Genomic DNA, 24,986 nt, shown 5'->3' with positions numbered 1-24,986 from the left:
CATAAACCATCGTCAAGAGAAAAACACGCATTATGTCTTACAATGTTGAAGTCCTTAAAAATATGACATGGAAATAACCCTGTAGACAAAACCAGAGCATTTAAAAAATCTGTATTTTACAAACATACCAGTGAATGCTATAAATAAGGTAATATGACATAAAACAAAATTAAAAATATATGTAAGACTGTTCTCTTTAGTGTACAGAATTCACGGCAGTTGCTGCACTATCAAGCTACTTAAATATATCTATAACTGTTCTGGTAATACAAAATGAGGCCAAAGTGTGTCAACTTGTTTCCCACAGAAAACAAAAAATCCACATGAATCTCTTTTCTCCTGTGCCTTTTCACCTTACCTGCTCCCAATTCTCCACGAATGTCCTCTTCTTTCTCTAATTATTCTCCTCTTCATTTTGTTTGGCCTTGCACCCAAGGATGCAAGACAGAGAATCCTAGAGGTCCCAGATTCTAGAGTGGCTGTTTGCAAGGGGTAGGAGATTACAGTAACTGCCACACTGTATATACTTCTGTGCAAAGAAAAAGGGACAGTATCTAGAATGTCTCTCACACGTAAAAGAGTGGATGGCAGGATACCTGTGTGGCCCAAGGAACTGGAGGTAGCAAATTATGGGCAAAAGAATTGCAACCAAAGGCTGGAAGAGGAAAGGTTTGCAACCAGCTCTGTTTCCTTGCTCTCTGGTATTTGCTTCCAACGGGCTGAGTCTATTTTGTGAAGCATCAAGCACTGAAAAGAAGACTCCTGGCTGCTGGAAGTTGACAGGAAGTAACATCCATGAAGGTAAGAATGCAAGATCTAGGCTTGTCCTAGAAACAATGCCCATAATGAAAAAAAAAAGAAAGCAGAAGAGAAATGTAGGTGGCACGTCCCACCGGGCCCAGCCTAGCCCAGCCCAAGGAAGGTAGGAGTCAAGGAGATGAAACTAAAAAAGCCTTGGACCACAACATTCTCCACAAGGTACACTCAACAAACTTCACCCTACTCTTTAACCAAGTTACAGAAAGAGCTTCTTCATCCCTACTTTTGCTCCTTGAAAACTGCTCTAAGTTCACTAATTAGATATGATTTCAGAACAACTGTAACAGTTCAAACTTGACGGCTATTTCCTTCCTAAGCATATTAATAAGATATATATATATATATCTAAGTATATGATACATAAAATATAATACTCTGTAGAATATAAGTAACTGTTAATTATATCAATGAACATCTGTAAGAAATGTTGCAATGATTTCCCTAATGTTAAGAGCCTGGAGGAGGTAAATTTGTCTTCTAGGATTTCCTCCCTGGAGCTCAGAAATTTAGGTGTTGTTATAGCTCTCCTACACTCTCTTCATCCAATCCCGCCTTCCTGTTGGGGATCGGACCTCCCTATTGGCTATCTCATAACTGTAAACTGCCTGCTTTGTGACATCCCTCTCCTACCAAACCTACTACCACTTGGTAGAGTCTTGGGGTTTCCGTGGAGTTGTTTGTAAATAAATTTGGATCATCACAAGTGACCAGTGACCAGTAACCAGTGACCTTTGTACTGGACACATGCGCCGTTCAGCTGCAGCCACTCAGACATCCTCTAGTGTTGTCTCCTCATCCCTTGTATCTGCAGTTGATGTTTCCTCTTCTTCTCTGACCATGTCAGGTGAGAAAAGAAACTTTTGAAAGTTTTTCATTACATTTATTTTGCCCCTACATTTAGTAGTGGATTCAAAATAGCATGGAATAATGAGGGAAAGTATTGAACTAGAAGTCTGGAGACCTAAGTTCAGTTTTGATTTTGACATTTACTATCTGTGTGACTTTGGACAAATCACTGACTGTCTCACAAAGCGTGTTTTTTTTCCTTATCTGTTACATTAGAGAATAAAAAGTCAGGGAACAAAGTCAAGGCAGAAGAGAAGCCAACAATTCCCAAGACGAAGCAAAAGAAACACCAAACTGAGCTTATCCAAGAGAGCTTTAAAGAGCCTCGAACCTCCCTAGGCATGCGCATGCTGGAGTCTGTGACAGTTTTTCACGCACTGGGGAAGAACAATAATAAGAAAACTGGGCTCTCTTCCTGTCGGGTCTTGGGAAATTCAATCAACCCTAAAGACCGCCAGCCACCCCCAGCGATCCAGCCATGGCGGTACACCCCACGTGAGGGTCAGGGTCCTGAGAAAACTCAAGGCCAAGCCCAGAAACCAGACAGCAGTGCTGAAAAAGAGTGTCCATCTCCATCCCAGTATGAGCTGCCTCCTCCTGGGAAGGTCAACTGGATGCCTCTGCCTTTTTCTGCCTGGGACAAGCCTCAAGCTCGACCTGCTCCTCGGAGGCCACAGTCTCTGGCCTCACATCGGCCTGCTGTGGCTGACCGTGCCCAGCCTGCTGCTACTAACCCAGCTCAACCTGCTGCAGTGAGTTCACCCCAGCCACCTCCTGCCTCTTTGCCAGGTCCCGCCAAACCAGCTCAGCCAACTGCGACCAACCCAACGCAAGCGGGTTGGACCGACCATACCCAGCCTAGTGTCCGTCCGTCTGCTGCTCCGAGGCCTGCACCGTACAAAACTTCACCTTCCACTTCTCTCCAGCGGGAGCCTGTTCCCCCTGCTCTGACTAAGCGCCTGTCCCCACCGGAGCTCCAAACCCCATTTCTATTCCAAGACTGCAGGAAGCACCAAATTCAATGGAGGCAACCCAATGTTCCTGAGCCAGTAATGTCAACGCCCATCGAACAAGAGCAGAGGCCAGAGCGGGCGGCCATGAAGAGGCGGCTCAACAAGAACGTGAGAATGCTGCCAAATACACCTCTCTGGGGAAACTGATATTTTTCACTAAGAGGGAAAAAGAATTGGAAATTGCTGACTACTACGGATACGTAGAGTAAGAGCTGCTAGGATTGTTGGTGACACCTTGGGTACCAGCTGTTCTTCCATATATAGATAAGATAGGTATAAATTTCTCTATTTATTTTGATATATTTAAAAACAATAAAACTGAAGAAATGAATGTAATAGGATTAATAGATGAGTAATAAACCTTTTGAATTTTGAGATGCTGCTAACTGTGACGTGTATGTTTTTGATGGGGTTGGAATCAAAGTCTGCATGTGAAAGGAAGGACTGAAAGTTGGATGGGAGAAGGAAAGAAATGGGAGGAAAGGGGTAAAAACTGAGGAAAGAGGAAGGAACTTGGCCCAGGGCTAGGAAGGCCAAAAGAGATTTATGGATTTATGAAAGGAAGCAGGAGTGAGGATGAAATGGCAGAAGTAAAAAGCAGGGTCAGAGGTCAGGGTTGAAAGAACAAAATTTGAGTAGAGTTGAAGATGACAGAAGATGAGTCTAGGTTTCCTAGGAGAAACAGAAAAAGTCTCTTGGGGAGGTTGGCCTTAAGTCTCACAACCACCAGATAGGTATTTATGAAAAGAAGAGGTTCAGGACACATCTCTGAAAGGTTTGAGTTGCCTTATGCAGCTGTGACTATAGTGGAGGAATAGGGAAATCTACCAGAGAAGTGGCTCGGGCTCCGAGTTATCCTAGGGGCAGCTGATGACAGGGGCAGAGCCAAGGGAACTGCTGCATCAGGAGGCCCACCAGTAGGGCCTGGTATGTACATCACCATGTACTCAACACCTAAGCACCAGGGCAGCCAATGCACTACTCAGTTAATCCTGGCAACAACAGGCAAGGTCAGTATTCCTGTGCCACTTCACTTAGAGAGGTGCGGCAGAGGGCTGAGGTCACATCGCATGTGGAGGTACAAGGCCTCAATTGGAGGCCCAAATGCCTCCGAAGTCCTCAGTATTTGCAAGTGCCCGCAGGTGGCCAACCTGGCTTTCAGAGCACAGCATCCTGAGGTTACTGGTGGATGAGATTAAACTTCTGGACGGGCCTAAATATTAAGTTGAGGGGCTTCCTCCATGGACCAGGGCACGTGCTGCCTTCTGTGAACATCACCATCAGCTGAAACGCACGAGAACAATGCGAGGGAAGCGGCCACTCTCACGGGTGAGAGTGGTGGGGGCACACACACTGGGCAGCCGCTCCAACAGCCACAGGAGGCAGGCGCCCAGTGCTTCAGGGGCTCCCTGGGAGGCCTCGTGGGGCAGCTCGAGGGAGTGAGGGTGGGAGAGAGCGGCAGGGGTGGGCGTCAAAAGGAATGCAGTGGGGAGAAGGGAGAGATGGTGACAGTGGATAGGAACTATGGGAAATCTGGCAATTTTCATTTTCAAAATTATTTTTCTGAGATGTCATTCACATGCCGTAAAATTCACCTGCGGAAACTGCAAATTCAGTGTCATTTCGTACATTCACAAGCCTATGCAACCATCAGCGTCATCTAACCCATCACGTTTTTATCACCGGAAAAACAATCCCCCGTAACCATCAGCAGGCCCTCTTCATCCCCTCCTCCTTCAGTCCCTGCAACCATTCATTTGCTTTCTGTCACTACGGTTTTGCCTTTTCTGGACATTTCATGAAATAATACACATATGACCACTGTGTTTGGCTTCTTTCAATTAGCATAATGTTTTCAAGTTCGTCCATGTCGTAGCATGTGTCAGTACTTCATTCCTTTTCATGACTGTATAATATTTCACATATACACCCCATTTAAAAAATCCATTCCTGCACTGATGGGCATTTGGGGTTTTTACCTAATAATCTCCATTTGTTGAGAGTTTATTCTGTGCCAGGCAGCACCAGGCTAAGTTACTGACCTTATTTCACAGATAAAGAGGCTTGGAGAATGTGAAGAGTTTGCCCAGGATTAAGAGCTAGCAATTTGGGGAACTGGGGTTTGAACTCAGCGAACTTCAGAGGTAACAGATTCACATGACAGAACATTAGAAAAGGAACACAAGACAATTCAATGAAAAGTCACCCTTTTTCCCACTTTCCCCAGCCACACATTTCCCTCCTCAGAGACAACTGCTTTTGTCATGCTGTGGATCCTTCCAGAGAAATATTTATACCCCAACATGTATGTATCACAATTGATTGACTAATCTGTCCCACTGATTTTAAATGTCACTTTTATGGTATAATAGATTCTTATACCTATTTATATTACTCTTTTCAGTGCTGTCCTGACTCTTTTTTGCCTATCTTTTATCTTTGCCATTTCTCTAAAAATTTTTTTACCTTCTTTTTGATTTAAAAAAAATTCCTTTTCTTCTTTGTTTCTCTTAAGGCTTTATGCATTATGTTCATTCAATCGTATTATTTAATTTAATTTATTTAATTAATTAATTTATTTATTTTTGGCAGTGTCGAGTATTAGGTGCAGCACGCAGGCTGTTCGTTGCAGTGCATGGTCTCTTCCTTGCGGCTAGTGGGCTCTCTACTTGTGGCGCGTGGGCTCCAGAGCACATGGGCTCAGGAGTTGCGGCGTGCGGGCTTAGTTGCCCTGCAGCATGTGGGATCTCAGTTCCCCAACCAGGGATCGAACGTGCATTCCCTGCACTGGAAGGCAGATTTTTAACCACTGGACAACCAGGGAAGTACCCACTCTTGTATTATTTTAAATTTAGTCCTCATTTCTGAAATTTATTCTTTTATTTTGAATTCTGTCCTGAGTTCTATCATCTTACCTAATTCTGGTTTATGCTGCACTTTCATCTTTTTTTTTTATTATGGTAAAATACACATAAAACGAAATGTAGTATTTCAACCATTTTCAAGTATACAATTCAGTGCCATTAAATACATTCACAATGCTGTGCAAACATCACCACTCTCCAAATTCAAAATAATTATGTCAAAAAAGATTGAGCAGGACCTCAGAAAGATGGAGGCAGCCGCATAGTCTCTGAATCTCTCCAAACCCTTACATGGAAGAAGATCAACTAAAACCAAACACCCAAAGGTGGCATTTATCAGCATTTACCATTTCCAGAACTTTTTCACCATCCCCAACAGAGACTCTATAGCCATTAAACAATAACTTCCCATTCCCTCCTCAATCCATGTTCTTTCAACTTTTGCATTCTTTTTCCTAACATCTTTTAAAAGCCCCCTGTGAAATACCAGGTTACAGTTTTGATCTGGTTTGTGGACCTGTCTTTTCCAACTTGATTTTATTGTCTGAAGAGATGCTATTCTGCTCCTTATTCTCTTTTCTTTCACTACGTCTGTACGGGATTTGATCCCAATCCATTTCTGTGATTGATTTTTGGATTAAAAGAAGTTTTAAAGCACTTTGAAATGGAGGTGCGAGGCCATGTGGAAACACGTTCTTCATGGCTGTTTCATCAGTGCTTCACTTATACTGTTTTGGAATAACTGTTTTCCAGGAGGCACAAACCAGTGGGCTTTTTCATTGGACAGAGTGCAGAGAAAGGACCCCACGGAAGCTGACCACCTTAGCAAAAATGATGTAGTTATGATTTCACCCAAGATTGGTCACAAATCAGCCTGGGAAACCCAATGAACCAGAGACAAGGTATAATGCCGTCTCTCCTTCTCTCTGCCTCAGCTCTCAAGGATTGGTCACCTACATGTTATTAGGAATTATTATTTGGTTTCTGTTCATAATTACCATCAGAAGACACAGCACTTATGGGCCCAATTACACAGCCCAGCTACACACCGTTCTTCTTCACTTTGGCTTCCTGCCCACCAGCAGGAACCTGATTTATATTTGTTCTCCCTTCACCACAGCCCAGGAATTTTTGTGACTGACTCTCAGTCTCACCAGAATCTGTAGCTCTCACTCGGCCCCAACATCCCACCCCATCATTTGCTCCCTGAAGTGTACTCTAGAAATTTAGGTAAACTGGATATTTTACCATTGTTCACCATCTCTTATGAAACCAGAAGAAGAGCAGCTTTCTGATGGAACAACGCAGAACTTGTAAAGATAAAACACCAGTCTGCACGAGACAGGGAAGAAGAGAATGATGGAAATACTTTCTGGAAAACTAATTTTACATGATGTTTTGTTTGTTCCTGGTAAATAAATTGAAATCTTCTAAATATTCAAACAAAACCTAAACCACTAAATTCAATAATACAGGAATATAACTTTTTAAAAAAAATTTCTTTGGCTGCACAGCATGTGGGACCTTAGCTCCCCAACTAGGGATTGAACCCACGCCTGCTGCACTGGAAGTGCAGAGTCTGAACCACTGGACCACCAGGGAAGTCCCAGGAATAAATCTTTTAAAGGAGAAGTTATAAATCCCTTGCTTATATGAACTGGAGATTTTTAGTAAGAAGTCATGTATTTTAAATGACTTGGAGCTTTAAAGAAAGGAAGGAAGGAAGGAAGAAAGAAAAAGGGACTTTCTTGGTGGTGCAGTGGATATAATATCAAAACTCAGTAAATTAATTTTAAAAATTTAAGAAAGAAAAACAAGCTGAAATCCACTGACTAATTATTCAGGCTGTTATATCTCGCTTTTTCCAGATACATTCCTTTATCAACTTTTGATAAAAGGTTATGCTATGTGAGGACAAATGAATTACAAACTTTTCTCTTTTTCCAAAATTTGAGAAATTCCACTACACTTCTACCTTCATATTTTATAAAAAGGGAAAAGTAGTGACAACCCTGATACTTACATTCAATTGCATCATCTGGCCACATGCCTTCTACATCAATCAAATATCTACAAAACAACAAAATTCAAGTCATTTGTAAATAAAAAGAAAAGAAAATCAAGTTTTTGCAAAAATGGTCCAATTTCGCTTACAAATATAGATATAAAAATCCTAAGAAAATATCAGCACATCTAATCAATAATTATTAAAGAATGATATATACCATGACTACAAAAAGGCTTTATTCCAAGGATGCAAGGATAATGCAACTTTAGACAATCTATTAATATAATTATTTACATTAATACAACAATTTAATTAATAAATGAAAGAGAATAAAATACAGGACCAAACTGGCAGATGTTAAAAAGTTATCTGATAACATACAACAGTCAGTTTCGGTCAAAATGCTTTGTACACTCAAAACAGGAGACTTAATGTGACAGAGTATTCATCACGAACCAACAAATAACAAAAGACAAATTAGGATCAAGATTAACATCATATCTAAAAAACCCTATCTAACCAACCATAGGAGCCAGAAGCTTAGGAATCACCGTCACTGACAGCTATTTCTCCCTCACCCTCACCGTCAACCCACCACCAGTGCTAACAGTGATACTGCCTACATACCTCTAGCATCTGTCCACATCTTTCCACCAAAATGACCACCACACCCTGCTCCAAGCCACCATTATGCCCAATTTCTACAAAAGTCTCCTAACTTGTTTCCTCGCTTCCACTCTTTCTCCCCGCAGTGTATTCTCCACTCGGTAGCAAAACGATAGGTTGAAAGTGCAATTGGGTATGTTCCACACACTCACCTTCCACAAGAAAGTTCAATGGTTTTCTATTCCTCTTAAAAGTCTGAAACCTTAAACATAAGCCTGCACGATCGAGCTCCTACCCACACTTGCAGCTCCATCATCATGACATGCTCCCCCAACAGCCCCACCATCCCGGCCAGTTCCTCCCACACAGCATATGCTTTCCTCTTATAGGGTCTTGTGCTATTCCTTATGCTCAGAAATCTCTCCCCAACGTCCCTATCTGGTTAATACCGACTCATCCTTCACATATCAGCTGAAACATCCCTGAATAAACCTTCTCTAAACTCCATGATGAGATCAAATGCTCCCTAAAATATGCTCTCATGGTACCATGTCCCTCTCCTTGGCACTTGTCAGAGTTGTAATTCGACACGCAGAGTATGATTCTTGACTATCTAGTCCCTCTCTGCACTGTTAGAATTCACAAAGGGCAGGTCAAGTCTCTTCACTCACAAAATTTCACAAGTCGTTTTGCTAGCACCCAGCACAGTGCTTAACATAACAGATGCTCAATAAGTATTTCCTGCATGAACAACCATAAGCTGGTACAGGGTAGCAACATCCACAAAAGGCATAAGGGCATAAACTCTTTGATGCAGAAGTCCAATTCTGAGTGAAGTTTACTGAGACAAAGCATATATATTCAAAGATGTTCACACAGGAATGTTCACTAATTTGACATTTTATAATATCAAAAACTTCTGACTTTTATATGTTCATCAATAAGCAAAGGAACAATGCAGCCTTAAAAATAAATAAATGAGACCTAATGAAACTTAAAAGCTTTTGCACAGCAGAGGAAACTATGAACAAGACCACAAGACAACCCTCAGAATGGGAGAAAATATTTGCAAATGAATCAACAAAGGATTAATCTCCCAAATATATAAATAGGTCATGCAGCTCACTATTAAAAAAACAAACAACCCAATCAAAAAATGGGCCGAAGACCTAAATAGACATTTCTTCAAAGAAGACATACAGATGGCCAAGAGGCACATGAAAAGCTGCTCAAAATCACTCATTATTAAAGTAATGCAAATCAAAAATACAATGAGGTATCACCTCACACCGGTTAGAATGGGCATCGTCAGAAAATCTACAAACAACACATGCTGGTGAGGGTGTGAGGAAAGGGAACCCTCTTGCACTGCTGGTGGGAATGTAATCTGATACAGCCACTATGGAGAACAGTATGGAGGTTCCTTAAAAACTAAAAATAGAATTACCATATGATCCAGCAATCCCACTACTGGGCATATACCCAGAGAAAACCATAATTCAAAAAGACATATGCACCTGAAAAAGAACGAAATTGGGGCTTCCCTGGTGGCACAGTGGTTGAGAATCCGCCTGCCGATGCAGGAGACATGGGTTCCTGCCCCAGTCTGGGAGGATCCCTGATGCGCAGAGCGGCTGGGCCTGTGAGCCATGGCGGCTGAGTCTGTGCGTCCGAAGCCTGTGCTCCGCAACAGGACAGGCCACAACAGTGAGAGGCCCCGCGTACCACAAAAAAAAAGAGAATGAAATTGGGTCATTTGTAGAGATGTGGATGGACCTAGAGACTGTCATACAGAGTGAAGTAAGTCAGAAAGAGAAAAAAAATATTGTATATTAATGCATATATGTGGAATCTAGAAAAATGGTACAGGTGAACCGGTTTGCAAGGCAGAAAAGAGACTCAGATGTAGAGAACAAACGTATGGACACCAAGGGGGGAAAGTGGGGCAGGGCGGGGGTCGGTGGTGGTGAGATGAAATGGGAGATTGGGATTGACATATATACACTAATATGTACAAAATAGATAACTAATAAGAACCTGCTGTATAAAAAATAAATAAGTTTTAAAAATTCAAAAATAAATAAATAAAATTAATTAGTTAATTAATTATTTTTAAAAAAGAATGAGGTTGGAAGACTGTCAAAACAGCACACAACAGATCACACACTCAAGCCCCGGAAGATGGGGAACTGCCTTAATTCCCCCACTTCGGATCACATCTCCATGCCTCACAAGTCTCAGTCTGACTGGGCTAGCTTTGGCAAGGGGACGGAGCTGGATCAGGAGCCGCTACTGCCATATCTGGATCAAGTTCCAGTTTGGGTCTATCATCCAACACCTAGCCAGACATGCCTAGCCACTCAGCTGAGAGGAACAAATTAGGATAGCTCAAAGAATAGGCCTCATACAGCATCAGCCTGAAGGAGTTTATGACCCTGGAAGAAATGGATCAGAAGAAAGGATCCGGGGGACTTCCCTGGTGGTGCAGTGGGTAAAGACTCCACACTCCCAAGCAGGGGGCCCGGGTTCATTCCCTGGTCAGGGAACTAGATCCCACACGCATGCCGCAACTAAGAGTTTGCATACCACAACTAAGGAGCCCACCGGCTGCAAGTAAGACACGGTGCAAACCAATAAATTAATTAATTAAATAAAACAAATATTTTTTAAAAAGATCTGGGAGTGTGGGATCTGTATGATGGACTTTGTTTATGCAAACCCAATTTGATTACTGCTGTGTATGCAGATCACCTGGGCTGTACAGGTGACTGGTTGATGAGACCCTTCACGTGCCCCTCCTGCATGGAGACATTTGATGCAGCACTGCTTCTGTCCTACGAGACTAACTGAGCCAGTGTCTCTCCCCTGACTTCAAGTGAACCATCATTTGTGGTGGTTTTGGTCTTTTGTCGTTGAGCCCAAGGAGCCACGGATTGGGAATTAAGATCATGCATGAAAGTTTCCTAAAAATTCCTGAACGGTTGCAGATGTTGGGGAAAAGTATGTGATCTTTTAGAAATTTAGGGGGGAAAGTAGGATGCTATTTCTATGTAAAGCCTTCACCCAGTGTTTAAAAATATAATTGTATTTAGATCTTGTTATTGCTCCAGTACATAGGAATTGTGTAAAGTGTTACAGCAGCTACATATGTTTCACTTCTGTGTCGAAGATTAGGATAAAGATAGTGGTTGTTTTTCCTAAGTGAGATAACTTTCTTCTTCCCCCTACCCAAATTCTTTTCTGAAGTTACTGGCATTTGGGTCAAGGTTTTATTTAAAGCTACAGTTTACAACACTGGCACAATAAAACTAGTTTTAAGCTTGTTTGCATAGTTCTTTATTTTTAGAATAAATATAGAGCATTTATTTTTTACTTTATAGGAACTCCACAAGTTAAGGTCCCATTGTTCTTTGGCTGTGATTGTTGTTACTATTGAGGTTGCTGTTTTCTGTCTTTGCTGGTTCTTTCTAATCTACCATTTGCCATTATTGGCACATAATCATCTCAGGGTCACAAGATGGCTGCTGTAAAACCAAGAATCATATTCTCAGAAAACAAGGAGTGAGCAGAAAAAGAGCCTGAATGCTCATTTACCTAATGCATATTATTTATCTTTTTTCAGAGAAAAATATCATTCTCATAAGCACAATAACAGCCTTCCCCTAATTACTCATTTGCCAAAACAGATTGATATGACCATTCATAAGACAATTCATGGCAAAGAGGGATAGGATAATGATTGTCTCAGCCTAACAAGGATTTATCCACTAAAGCTGAATGCTTCACTCCTCAAAAAATCATAAAGTTCTATGAGCAAGGAAGAACTACTAAGGAACTGTTAAGTAAACCATTCAGAATTGTTTGTCCAAGACCATATGATTCTTTTTTTCCATTGGAAATGGAATTCATTGCCTTAGGTCTTCTTAAATAGTGTACTCTTACTGTTGGGGCTGGCTCTGTGCTTGAAAACCAGTTTATTTATAACCTGTTACAAGTGCGATATCCACTGGCAGTTAAGAAAGGCAGAATTCAAAGTGATCTCCTAGCTTGTAAGCAAACCGAGATTCATTGTCCCTCTTCTCATGAAAAAGGTGAGTTAATGTGTCGAGAAACCACCTCTAGTAAATTGGGGTTTAACATTACCCTTTCTTATGTGTTTCATCTAATCATTTTGGTTGTTAATATGGTGATAATTAAAAGTCAAGGTAAATTTTCCACATTAAGAATTCTGATTTATTGAGCTTGAATTATGCCACCATGCTTATGTAAAAATGAAAGAGGCACCATGGTTAAACTGAGAAAAGTTTCTCAGTTGTAACAATTTTGACTTATTCTTTCCTGTGACCTCCTTCCCTGTTGTCTTGAACCACAGCAAAAGGATACTGCATGTCTTCTTATTGTAGTGCTGAGCTTACTGAAGTCCTATAAAACACATCTCAGTCTCTGTTTCTTGGAAGGAAAGTCCTGCTAGTTGACTGACAATTCTAAGCAGGGAGAATTAAGATAAATGTGTTTCACCTTTTGCACACAAATGCAGAATTTGTATAATCACGACTTCACAGTTGTGATCTCAAAAAAGAAGGAATTTCTCCTTTATATTTTTCTTGCAATTAAGGTAAGAACACTCTGAATCTCTAAGCTTCTGAAGTGTTAGAAGTAGAGATGGTCTAGGAAAGATGGAGTTGTAATGTTTTACCCATTTAGCATGTGTGTATTTTTCCTTATGTACTTGAAGGTGACATATTTGTTCAGCTCAGTGATACTACAGCTAAAAAAATCATTCATTAGTACACGGAGAAGGAATCTCAACCTAAAAAATCAGAAGTGTTTCTTATTATTTTATATTGAGTTGAATATTTTACTCTTAACACACTTCTACATACAAAACACAAGTCTCTTGAAGGATTCTTCATAAGTTCATTATAGAAGAATTTAGTATGTCATAAGCAGTTACAGATTTGACATTTAATTGTAATAGTATGCATGTTGGTTAAGTTTCTTACGACCCCATGATGAGTTTGAGAAAAACTGAAAGAATTAGAATATCTGGTTCTATTAAATTGTTACATGTATCTTGCTGAAATTTTTGTTCATTAATTTATATCCAACTACATAAAGCAAATCTGGAGGGAAAAATAATAATTAATAAATAAGAATGACATCTCCAAATATTTTCCTAGGAAGCTGTCCACCATATATTAAATTATAAACCAAAATGTCTGAATACTATACCATTGAATCACATGTACAGTCAGTTCTGTATATCCAACGGTTCCATATCCTGCAGATATGGAAGGCCAATTATACTACACCATTTTACATACGGTAAAATGAGCATCTGAGGATTTTGGCATCCATGGGGAGTCCTAAAACCAATCCCCCTGCAGATACCAAGGGACCATCATATATGCTTACATCTGCATTTTTACATCTGAAAACATATGTGCTAAATTATTACTCGTGGCAGCTTCTGAGTAGGAGGCAAAATTGCCTTCCACTTCATACATTTCTCTGACTGCAGTTTTTGCATTCAGCTTACATTAGCTTACATTACTATTGTAAACAGAACAATCTAAACATGGTCTGCTTCTTGGGGTTGGCAACTCACCTGCAGATGAGGTAGCCAGTCCTGTTTAAACCATGGGTACAGTGGACACCAATAAGTCTGTCTATAAAACAGGTGTCCCTGATCACCTACCACATGCCCTCACCTCTTCATCATGTGTTGTTATTTTCCAATGAATTAGCACCACTTGACACTCCATATATTTACTTATTTATTTATCTCTCTCCCCCACTAGAACGTAAAGTACGTAAGGGCAAGAACTTTGTTCTTTTCCTACTTCCTAGAACAGTGCCTTCAACTTAGAAGGTGTTATACAAATATTTGCTGAAAATGAATGTATGAATTCTTTGCCCTTTCACACTACACTCTAGTCACACCAGAGGCTGCCCCTCCCGAGCACAAGTTCAAGCCCTGTGCTGTTAGTACCTTTTCCCAATACCTGGGCTGTCCTTTCCTCATTCAGGCAAAATCCTCTTCCCCCAAGCCCAGTTCAAATGATGTCTCCTTGGTCAGGCCTTCTCGATTTTTCCTCTATATTCCTGCTGCAGTTGAATCTTTTATTATAATTAACCTACTTTATAGTCACTACATGTTTACCTTCCTAGATAACTGTAAGTTGCTACTGAACAAAGACTTCTAGTCACCTCTGTATTCCCGTGCCCTAACAACAAACCTATAAGCCTCTCGGTGTTTACTAAAACAATTTATTTTCCGAGTCTCTACCAATTCTAGGGAGTGGATAGTAGAGTCTCCTCCTCTTTATCAGTGAGCCTGGCATTTGTGGGAAGGGCTTAGAGCAGAGGAAACCACCAACGGATCATAACTAAGGTCCTGAGACTGCAGTGGCTGAGAGCATGGTGAAGTTAGCCCACTGCATGCAGAACACCCACACATGAGTCAGCATATGCAATGGACTACACTTGGTATAACATGTGCACAATCAAGGTTTACAAACGTGTTCTCAGGCACTCATAAGGATCTTCTAGCCCACGCGGAACAGACAGAACACACACAAACGAGCCTGGAGGAAGTGAGAGGGCCAGCAGCTGCACCCTAACATCTTAAGTGGTAACATATCTGTGACTACAGTTTACACAAATCAGATAATTTGCCTCCTTTGTAGACACCCTGCTTATCACGGGCAAGGACTAGCCTCTCAAGTTTTAAAGCTAAAGTACAGGGAAGATCTGTGTATAGGTCTTAAGATGTTTAAGAGCTAGTACCTGCATTAAGCATCCAGGTTATAGAATGAAAATTTATCTTGAAATTCCAGTCTCTCCCTCTCTATCTCACCTCCTATCTCCTATCTTCCCACCTCCATCTCTATTCCTTCTCCCCTACTCCCTGTTTTATGTATATATGTCCATCATTTTATAAATACACGGAATACTTACTGTCTGTTAGATTTATTTAATAAAGTGCTCACTCCTCAGGCTAAATTTAGAAAGAGGACAAAATGAACACTTTCTCATGTGAGTCACTGGTGTTCCAAAGACGAAAGATTCCTCAGTCTCAAAACACGGCAAACACCATGTTCCTTCTGACAGTTAGATGCTAGAAAAAGGCAAGTGGGTCCTTACAATTCAGACGCTATTAAGACCCACTAACAACAGAGTAGATCTTAAAGCGGAAACAAGAAAACACCAGCCTTTTAAGCTCTTCCTGTCTGAAGATACGTACAAGAGGTGGTAGTGTTCTCCCTCACTTGCACCCAAAGTTACAAAGCAGCAAAAATATCTTAAACGCATATGATGAGGAAGCCACTCTTCTGGTCCACTCTCTTTTGTTTTGCTTCTAGGGATCTGTCCCACTCTGAACCTTTGCTTTTTGTTTTCTCTTTAATATACGCTGAGAACCTGAGAGTCTTAACCTTTTCTTCCACCTCTCAACCAATAAATAGGACAAAAGAACATTTTAATCTTTTTTATGGATTTTCCATTCAAATGGAAAATACATACTTATCTCAAATGGAAGATATATACTTATCTCTTTTTTTAAAAAAAAAAGAGATAAGTAAGCTAGTTCAGTTCATAGTTTTCACAAAAATCACTTTCCAAACTAAATTAAATTGTTTGTCACCATAAACAGGAAAAACACCATACTCTATTAGCACCATCAGACATTCCCACCTTAATGTTACCAAACACAACAGGCCTAATGCCAGAACTATTAAAAATGTTAAAAATCCCCAACCCCACTCAAAATGCATACCAAAGTTCAGGTAAAGAAGAAAAAACAGAAACAACTCACCATTATCGTTATTTTCTTTCAAAAACCCATTAACAGCACATGGGAATTTAAAAATAGTGTCATCATTTGGCACCTGATGCCCAATTGCACAAATTCTTAAATAAGGACTAGTTTCTGGTAAGTCCTATAAGGCAAAACCATGCAAATATGTATTACATCATTTGTAATGAAAGAATAAATAATTAATCAGAGAAGGCAGAATATAAACCAAGAGAGTACATTAAACTTAGTATGTCAGTCATTCTGATGAGAGACATTTTTTCCAAAGCTGCTTTAACCAGTAAGTATCACCTGATTTTCATTAAAACTGCAGAATGGACAGTTACTAGGCATGCAAAAGGAAAAGCAAATCTATGTGAATGATGAATGCACATGTAACTCAAAAGGATATAAACAGTTCTACCCACATTTATGTTCTATCTTACATTTCAAGGGCCACAAAGCGGCTGCGATTTAAGTAGAATAGTAAAATAGAGTCAGAAGACCTTGGATTCAAATTAGGAAATAGAGCAAATTTCAGGCATTGTTGAGAATTGGTATTCTCGGGATGGGAGAAAGTAGACTATCAATAGAAGACAGAAAAGGATAAATGAAAATTCTGTAGTTCTGAATTTAAATGGAAAGTAGCAGTATGAACCTATGACATATTTTATATTAAAAACAAACACACATATCTCCCAGCTCTGACCACTGAAAAAGTCTAGAAACAACTGATGTCATATCAAAAGGAATCAGGAGTCACTGAGAAGCTCCAACTAGCCAAAAACAGGGCCTCATTCAGAATAATAACTGTAACGGAGCCTACGGTGATATGAATAAATAAATTTTAAAAAATTGGTCACCACCACTGGAGGATATTTGTGAATCAATTATTTTGAAAACTGTTAAATAAAAGAAGAGGGCTTCCCTGGCGGCGCAGTGGTTGAGAGTCCGCCTGCCGATGCAGGGGACACGGGTTCGTGCCCCTGTCCGGGGAGATCCCACATGCCGCGGAGCGGCTAGGCCCGTGAGCCATGGCCGCTGAGCCTGTGTGTCCGGAGCCTGTGCTCCGCAATGGGAGGGACCACAAGTGAGAGGCCCATGTACCGGGAAAAAAAAAGAGAATCATGCCTCTACAACTGGGCAACCAAGTAGTTGATGAACGGAATCTTCTCCTGATAGAAATATACCCAGCTAATAAGTGAAAAAAGAACAACAGAATTCACCAGTTTTTGAAGCCTCAACTGAATTAATGGATGGAGGTATAAATCATCTGTGACTGCTAATATCACAGAAAGAGACAATTATATGTCTCCATGGAAGAACACATCACCACCTATGAAACTGTCTTGACAAAACAAAACATGCAAGCTTCATTCTGATCAACGACAAATTTACAGGAAATAAAAGGATTGAAGAATATGGTAACCACACATGAAGTGTAATTATCAAAATCTAGATGGGACAAATTACCTGGTTTCTTTAAATATAAAATTCAAGGAAGAAAAAAAAGTGAGAGACATGGAGGGAGAACCTATAGATTAAATAAGACTTCAGAGAGCTAAAAATCAACGGCAAAGTGTGGACCTTATTTGGATCTAATTCAAAATTCTTAAAAACATTTTTTGTGACATTTAGGAGACAACTGCCAATTTGAGCACTCACTGGGTATTTAATACTAAAAAATTATATTAAGGAATACAAGTCCTATATTTTAAATATACATACCAAATATGTATAGATGTAATTACCTGTTGTCTCGGAGCTGCTTCAAGATACTATGGAATAGGGTGAAACAGGTGGGGGTATAGATAAAATGTGACAGCCATCAGTTGGTAAATATTAAAGCTGGATGAGTTCATGGGTATACAAGGAACATTCACAGTATTTTGTGTACTTTCGTATATGTTTAAAATTTGTGATAATTGTTTAAAAACAAGACGACACGGTAGAAAAGTTTGGCAGTTTCTCAAAGGTTAAATGTACAGCTACCATATGATCCAACAACTGTGCTACTACCTACACTGCATATCTAACAGAACTGAAAGCAGGGATTTGAACAAATAGCTGTACACCAATGATCAGAGCAGCATGATTCACAATAGCTACAAGGTGGAAACAACCCGTGTCAATCAACCAATGAATAACAAACTACATTATACACACAGTGGGATTTATTAAGCCCAAAAAGGAATGGCGTTTTGTTCCATGCTATAACATGGATAAACCTTGAAAACACTAGGTTTAGTGAAATAAGCCAGACATAGAAGGACAAATATTGTAGATTCAACTTACACGAGGTACCTAGAACAGGCAAATTCATACAGACAGAAAATGGAATAGAGGTGACTAAAGGCTGGTGGGAGGGAAAATGGGGTTGTTACTGTTTGGTGGTTAGAGAGTTTTTGTTGAGGATGATGAAAAAGTTTGGGTTGTAGACAGTGGTGATGGTTACACAACACTGTGACTGTATTTAATGCCACTGAACTGCATATTTATAAATGGTTAAAATAAATAGGATTTACGTATATTTTACCACAATAAAAAAAGAGGGGGCTTCCCTGGTGGCGCAGTGGTTGAGAGTCTGCCTGCCGATGCGGGGGACGCGGGTTCCTGCCCCAGTCCGGGAGGATCCCACATGCCGCGGAGCGGCTGGGCCCGTGATCCATGGCTGCTAAGCCTGCGCGTCTGGAGCCTGTGCTCCGCAACGGGAGAGGCCACAACAGTGAGAGGCCCGCCTACCACAAAATATATATATATAAAAATAAAAAAAAATAATAAAAATGAGGAATAACTGATTTGAAATTTCAATTCTTCCTTTTCCAAGAGTCAGTTTCATCGTCTGCAAAATTAGTAACTGTAGTTGTCTATCCTCTGAGCTTAGTGCAGAGTAAGCACTCAGTAGGAGATATCAGTACTACTTCCACTTCAACAGCAAAGGATTCTTGTGAAGATTAACTAAGTCAGTGGATATGAAACAACTTTCTAAATGGCAAACTGCTATACAAATATTAACAAACATTAGGTGTTACTCTCTCCCAAGGCCATGGAATAGGACAGAAGAAGGATAATTCCTTTGCACTGGCATGTCCTACATGGGCCAAGAGAATATATGGGTTTCTGTACTATATCAGAAGGTATTAGGAAAAGAAAGCATAAAACTTAGACAACAATTGTCTTTCACTGTGATGCTTAAACATACTCAGGTAACTGCTGAAAGTAAGTGCTAAAGACATAATGGACATACCATTCTTTCCTTTCAGGCTACTACTATTCTTACTAAAAGTTTACTTCATTTTCAAAATATAGAACATGGAAGCTTATAGAATTTCTTAAGCATATCTAGAGCCTACTGCCAAATACTATAGTTCAATTCATACCTTTCATCTCATTTTGAAACAGGAATTAGAAATGTGTATTTAAGGAAAACACTAGCTTCCCTTTTTGAACCCATGAAAGAAGGCCAGGATTCACCTTACCATAAGATGATAAGCACTGAAATACTATGAATTACTACAGTATCAGAAAGAAGGTCATTTTCAATTAAGGGTTCCATTTACCTCTGGCTTATAATAGCGGCGAGTATATGTTAAGTCAGCCCAAGTTCTTCACTCTATTCTTGGAGTTTGTAAAAAAAAGATCCAAGGGGGAAAAACATTATTCTGGAGCAAGATTCCTTTCAAAACTCTGTCAGAAAGAATAAAGTAAGAACGAACATGTGTTTAAAATCCTTTATTATATTATCCATTTATTCAAACCCTGTGATGCTAACATATGAGATTCAAAGTAAAGTTTCCTCCTCTGGAATTTACAAGCGGTATTTCAATCCTTTCCCCTAGAGAGATTAGACACAAAAAAATAAGCCCACTTCTAGACATTTATTTCTATGTTTGTTTATTTCATGTTAGTCTCCAAACCAGACTGTAAACTCCCAGAAGGCAGGGACCCCATCAATTTTGCCTACCACTGTATCGCCAGCTCCAAGCAGAGTGCCTGTAAATAGACACATAAATACTTCCTGAATATCTACCTATATGAAGGATGGCTTTCACTGCTAAATATTTTTTTATGTATTTGCCTTATTTATGTACTCTGTTCCATTGATCTGTTTGGTTATTCAAGTGCCAGCAACACACTTTTCTTTTTAAATTAGTAGACTACTTTTAGAGCAGTTTCAGATTCACAGAAAACTGAGTAAAAAGTACACAGTTCCCACTTATACCCTCTCTCCTTCACCCCACACAACCTTCCCCGTTATCGACGTGCCATACCAGTGTACTTCATTTGTTAGAATTCGTGAACCAACACAGACACGTCATTATCAATCAAAGTCCATAGTTTATTGCATTCATGGTACAAGTACCTGACTATTTCTTTATTTCTAGTATAGTCATCCCCAAACATTTACATACTGAGATACATATTACTTTCTTAAAAAGTATTTTGTTCTTTATTTATAGTTAGGGCATTCCATTGGTTTTTTTTATATTAAATACAAAAGTAGGCTGTATTTATCTATGAATTCCATTTCTGGATAGTAAAGGAGGTATTAAAAAGTATTTGCTATAAAAAGGGAAAATGGACTACGACAGAGTTGAGAGCCAGGGCTCTATATGGTAAATTCAGATTTCTGGAAGCATATGGTATTAACTTTCGCTTACCTTTTTTAAAGGAACTTTGAAAGCAATGCAACGAGTCCCAGGGCATCCACTGTCCCACTGGGAGATAGTCTTTCCACCTAATAATATAGTTTTTGTTAGGCAAATTTTATCTTAGGCTGTCTCCCTGCATAGGATAAACGCTCCTTGAAAATGGAAATCATATCCCTCTATACTAGGTCTCTCTCCTCTTTCTGCTTTGCATTTTGCTGCTCCACTTATTCAACCCCACCTACTAATAACCTATACTTCCCTTGTTCCTGTTTTCCCATCTTGAAAACAGATAAAAGGCAACTAAACAATGCAAAGGTCTCAACAAATAAGGGAATATCTAAAACCAGAGACGCCCACAACTTCTGTATCCCTGATAAAACCTAGCCCGGTGTTGACTTCTAAGGTATCATGAATGCATGCGTGTTGACTGAAATAGTTTAAACTCAATTCTTCCACTTCCCAGTTTATTTTTAGTCCTCATACAAAACCTGATAACAAAATTCCTTAATGCTAGGAATCACAGTGAAAACTAATATCTGAACTGACTTCTGTAAGATGAGTTAGAACTAAGGTTAATTCAGTGTGTCTGAAGCATAGAAAGTGAGGACAAAAGTGGCACAAGATGGGGCTAGAGAAGCAGAGAGGATTCTAGACCACGCAGAGACCTGAAGGTCAACAGTTGGTTTTCTATTCTCAAAAGAATGTTTTGGAGCGATGGTTATGAGCAATGCTCCAACTTGCTGTTAAGGTTTCTTGTGTGAAGAATGGACTGGAAGGAAACAAGAAATATGGACGCTAGTTAAGACCTAATTGCAACAGGCAAGTTCAGTATTAGGATGTTGAGGAAGAGTTGACAGATTCAAAAGAAATTCAGGAGATAAACTGAAGCGGGCTTTATGGGGTATGACATGGAGGAAAGGAAAGTCTTCGGGAATTAAAGGGTTTACTGCACACATGAGCAAAGTCTCAAAATTAATCTTTTGCACGTACAGAGGTAGATCTCTCAAATGACACCGGTTAGGAAGCAACAGTACGCCCTTTATAATTCCTAGAGACAACACAGATCAACTGTTTCCATGGAAAATTCGGCGGTACCGGTGCGTTTTTTCACTCAAACTTACTTCCACTTCCTCTTACTCACATTTTCTGTGCCAAAACAACACAGCTTGAGGAATTGAAGGGGATTCTATTTTGGTAATTAAGGAGTGTCTGCAACACTGACAGCCCCATCTTCAAAAGCAGTCCCTCTGCATGTTACCCGAGGAGCAATGGCCAGAGCCTCCCTTTTAAAACGATGGGGGGAAATCAGAACATCACACACCGTCGCTTTCAGCTACTGTGAAGTGAGCCGCGAGACGACCAATACCCTCTAGCACAGCGCGGACGGGGCAGCGCGCGGGGGCAACAGTGACAGGAGACAGACAGCACAAGAGACAAAGCCCACGCCCAGGGGCTCTGAGCTCCACCCGCAACGCCCAGGGGCCAAGGTCTATTACCTTTCCGGGATGTGCTTTCCTTCCTCTTGGCCGACGAACGTCCGGAAAAGCCGCGACCCTGACCCCAGCGCCCTCGGGCATGATGCCACTGGCTCAACATGCCGCCCACCCAACACCAAGAGTGCCTAAGTCGTCAAGGAGGCGCCCCCAGTGCCAGCACAAGGACCCGAACCACAGGCGCCTAGGTACAAGCCAACTTACCTCGCAGACCTCCTTCTACTGCGCATGCGCCACCGCCCGTAGAGATGATATCATCACGCCGGCCGACTCAGACGCTTGATTAGTAAAGAGGACTCGGACGCCTGCAATTCCACACTTAGCCGGACGATGGCAGCAGAGGTCCATTAGTTCGTGTGTATATCCTTCAGAATTCCCATGATAAGGGACATGGAAAGTTGTCCCACTCTCCCAGTTTCTTGTGTGGTTCTTTCAGATATTTCCCAGGTGCTTACGTTCACACTTGTTGCATCTTGTATGTAAGTATTTCTACGTAATGGATAGCCTGTATTTTATAGAAGAGCAGCATACTATACCTAGTCTACAATCTGTCTTGGATAGTGATTTTCCCAATTTGTGCGTACATCCATTCTCTTCTGTTTAATAGCTGTGTCACATTACATAATTTACATGGCCAGTGCAATACTGATGGACTTTTAGTTGTTTTCACTTCGGGGTTCTTTTGGTTTTTTCCTCTGTTACAGATAGGCTGCAATGTGAACCTCTTTAGAAATGTATATAGCTATATATAAATGTGTAGACATAGAATTTCTGGAATGAAAGAGATGAAAACTTAAAATATTGAAAGATTTCAGGGGCTTCCCTGGTGGCACAGTGGTTGAGAGTCCGCCTGCCGATGCAGGGGACATGGGTTCGTGCCCCGGTCCGGGAACATCCCACATGCCGTGGATCGGCTGGGCCCGTGAGCCATGGCTGCTGAGCCTGCGCGTCCAGAGCCTGTGCTCCGCGACGGGAGAGGCCACAACAGTGAGAGGCCCGTGTACCGCAAATAAAGAAAGAAAGAAAGAAAAAAGAAAAAAATATTGAAAGATTTTTCAATCAATCTAATCTGCCTAATCAACCTTCGAAAATATTCTATCAACTTATACTCCATTCACAGTGAAACATTTATTGGGTTTCTAATATGTGCCTGGTATCATGCTGGAGGTTGACAGTATGTATTTACATTTTACACAATACCAAAAATAGCCTGAGAGAGGTAAGAGTGGAGCTCAAGTATAACATTTGCTCACAGTATCAGGCATACTGATCTGTACCCGTTAGAAAAACTGTGAATCCTGCCTCAAGTGGAACAGCACAGAACAGCATGTCCTACAGTAGGTCTGAAGGTATAATAGCATACTAAATTCCATTGTTATTTATAATAAGAAATGCTTTTTGTTAGTTTTACTTTTTACTTTTTTTTATCCACTCTGGAATAATCCAGGGGTAATTAGAACTTCTTACCTCCTTTAGCCCCAAAGGAGCCAATTCATCACAAACTGTCATGGATTCTGATTCTAAATTACCAAGAGCGCAATTTCTAACAGAGGCAGGGAATCTTCTTTGTAATTAAAGTGATTGATTTCTTTGCAGACGCAGTAGCATTTCACTTTTTAGTTCTGTTCATTCGGATCAAATGTGAGAAAATTCTTCCTCATTTTATTTTCCTTCCAAACAACATGATACAACAAACATTAATCCCAGAATGATACAAGGCCAGACCTGCAAGGGACTTAGGCAGAGCTGGACATCTATCAATGGATCTTGTCCATTTTATGGGGTCTCAGTGGCTCCTTAAGATCTAAAGGGGAAAAAAGCGACTAATTATTTGTTACATCACATAGTTCACCTAAGGGCTTGCCAAACCTTCCAGCATCTGCTAAGTTGTGACGAGACAGCATTAGATGTTTAGGTAAACATAGACTAGCATGGAACAGAACAATTTTGTTTCTTGTGCAGGCAAAGAACAGAGCCACAGTGCTAGGGATAAAGCGGTGTGTGGAGGTAAACATAAGCAACGTGGGAACAAATCTGTTTTTTCTCACTTCGGTGGTAGGAACATGATTATGTGCTGTCACATTGTGAAAGACAAAACTAGTCAAAAACAGTTTGGGAGAAGGAGGAGGACACTCCGGAGGCTCTAAAGGAACGAGAGGCCACCAAGGCTGACACAGATCTCCCAAGGCCGGAAAGACACCTGTCTGTCCACTTTGCTTTTCCTCTTAAAGACTGGCCAGTTGTGGCTCCCGCAGCCTGTTGACCTGGGGCCTGCATCCTTATCTCCCCTTCCCCTCTCTCCACGTGGTCAGCAGACTGGCATCCGTTCACTCACTTGAGACATACAAAGGTCAAGGTTTTCGCTCCATGAGTACCTGCCAGCGATCCGTGCTCCAGACAACAGTGACTATCCTTTGTCCTGGTGTGAATGCAGTGGCTCACCGTTTTCCAAACACTTTCGCACATATGTAAAGAAGAGTCTGGGAGGCCTCCAAGATTTTAAATTTTAGTAAAGAATGAAATTACATAGTAAGCTTTTGAAAAATGAAAACATCCACGTATGTGAGATTGTACCTCTGCCTTTACTGCAGGCTGTTTGTGAAGTGCAGGAAGCCCTGCCTTTCCATTCATTAAACAGACAGTAGTTGAGCACCTTCTAAGGGCAAGGCAGGGTGCCAGGTGATGGAGGTGGAGAAACAGGGCTTAGTCCTTGCTCTGATGGGGAAGGCACGTAAGCAGACACCCTCGGCACAGGAAAACACAGAATGAAGGGGCTGTGATGAGATAAACGGGTCACGCTTATAAGAACAAAGGAAAAGAGCATCCTTCCAATGCAGGAGACACAAACAAGGGCAGGAGGTTGGCAGGTGTCTTGAAGGAACGTCAGTCT

The 24,986-nt window shown here is 40.8% G+C and overlaps 1 long non-coding RNA gene and 2 pseudogenes across 1 annotated transcript; 2 read left to right on the top strand and 1 right to left on the bottom strand.

Moving 5' to 3' along the window:
- Window positions 1-24,986, top strand: part of LOC131755465 (RNA/RNP complex-1-interacting phosphatase-like) — a 313,564-nt pseudogene that overhangs the window by 185,648 nt on the left and 102,930 nt on the right.
- On the top strand, window positions 10,338-11,006 carry LOC131755501 (RING finger protein 11-like; annotated as a pseudogene).
- Window positions 19,532-22,231, bottom strand: LOC131755509 (uncharacterized). The gene is made up of 3 exons (XR_009335470.2): window positions 22,100-22,231; window positions 20,613-20,689; window positions 19,532-19,638 (listed from the first exon to the last, which is right to left on the bottom strand). It is a non-coding gene; the product is annotated as an uncharacterized lncRNA (long non-coding RNA).

The sequence above is a fragment of the Kogia breviceps genome, chromosome 4, assembly GCF_026419965.1.
Source record: "Kogia breviceps isolate mKogBre1 chromosome 4, mKogBre1 haplotype 1, whole genome shotgun sequence".
NCBI classification, from domain to species: domain Eukaryota; kingdom Metazoa; phylum Chordata; class Mammalia; order Artiodactyla; family Physeteridae; genus Kogia; species Kogia breviceps.
Note: the sequence above shows the minus strand (reverse complement) of the source record. Positions and strands in the feature narration are given on the sequence as shown.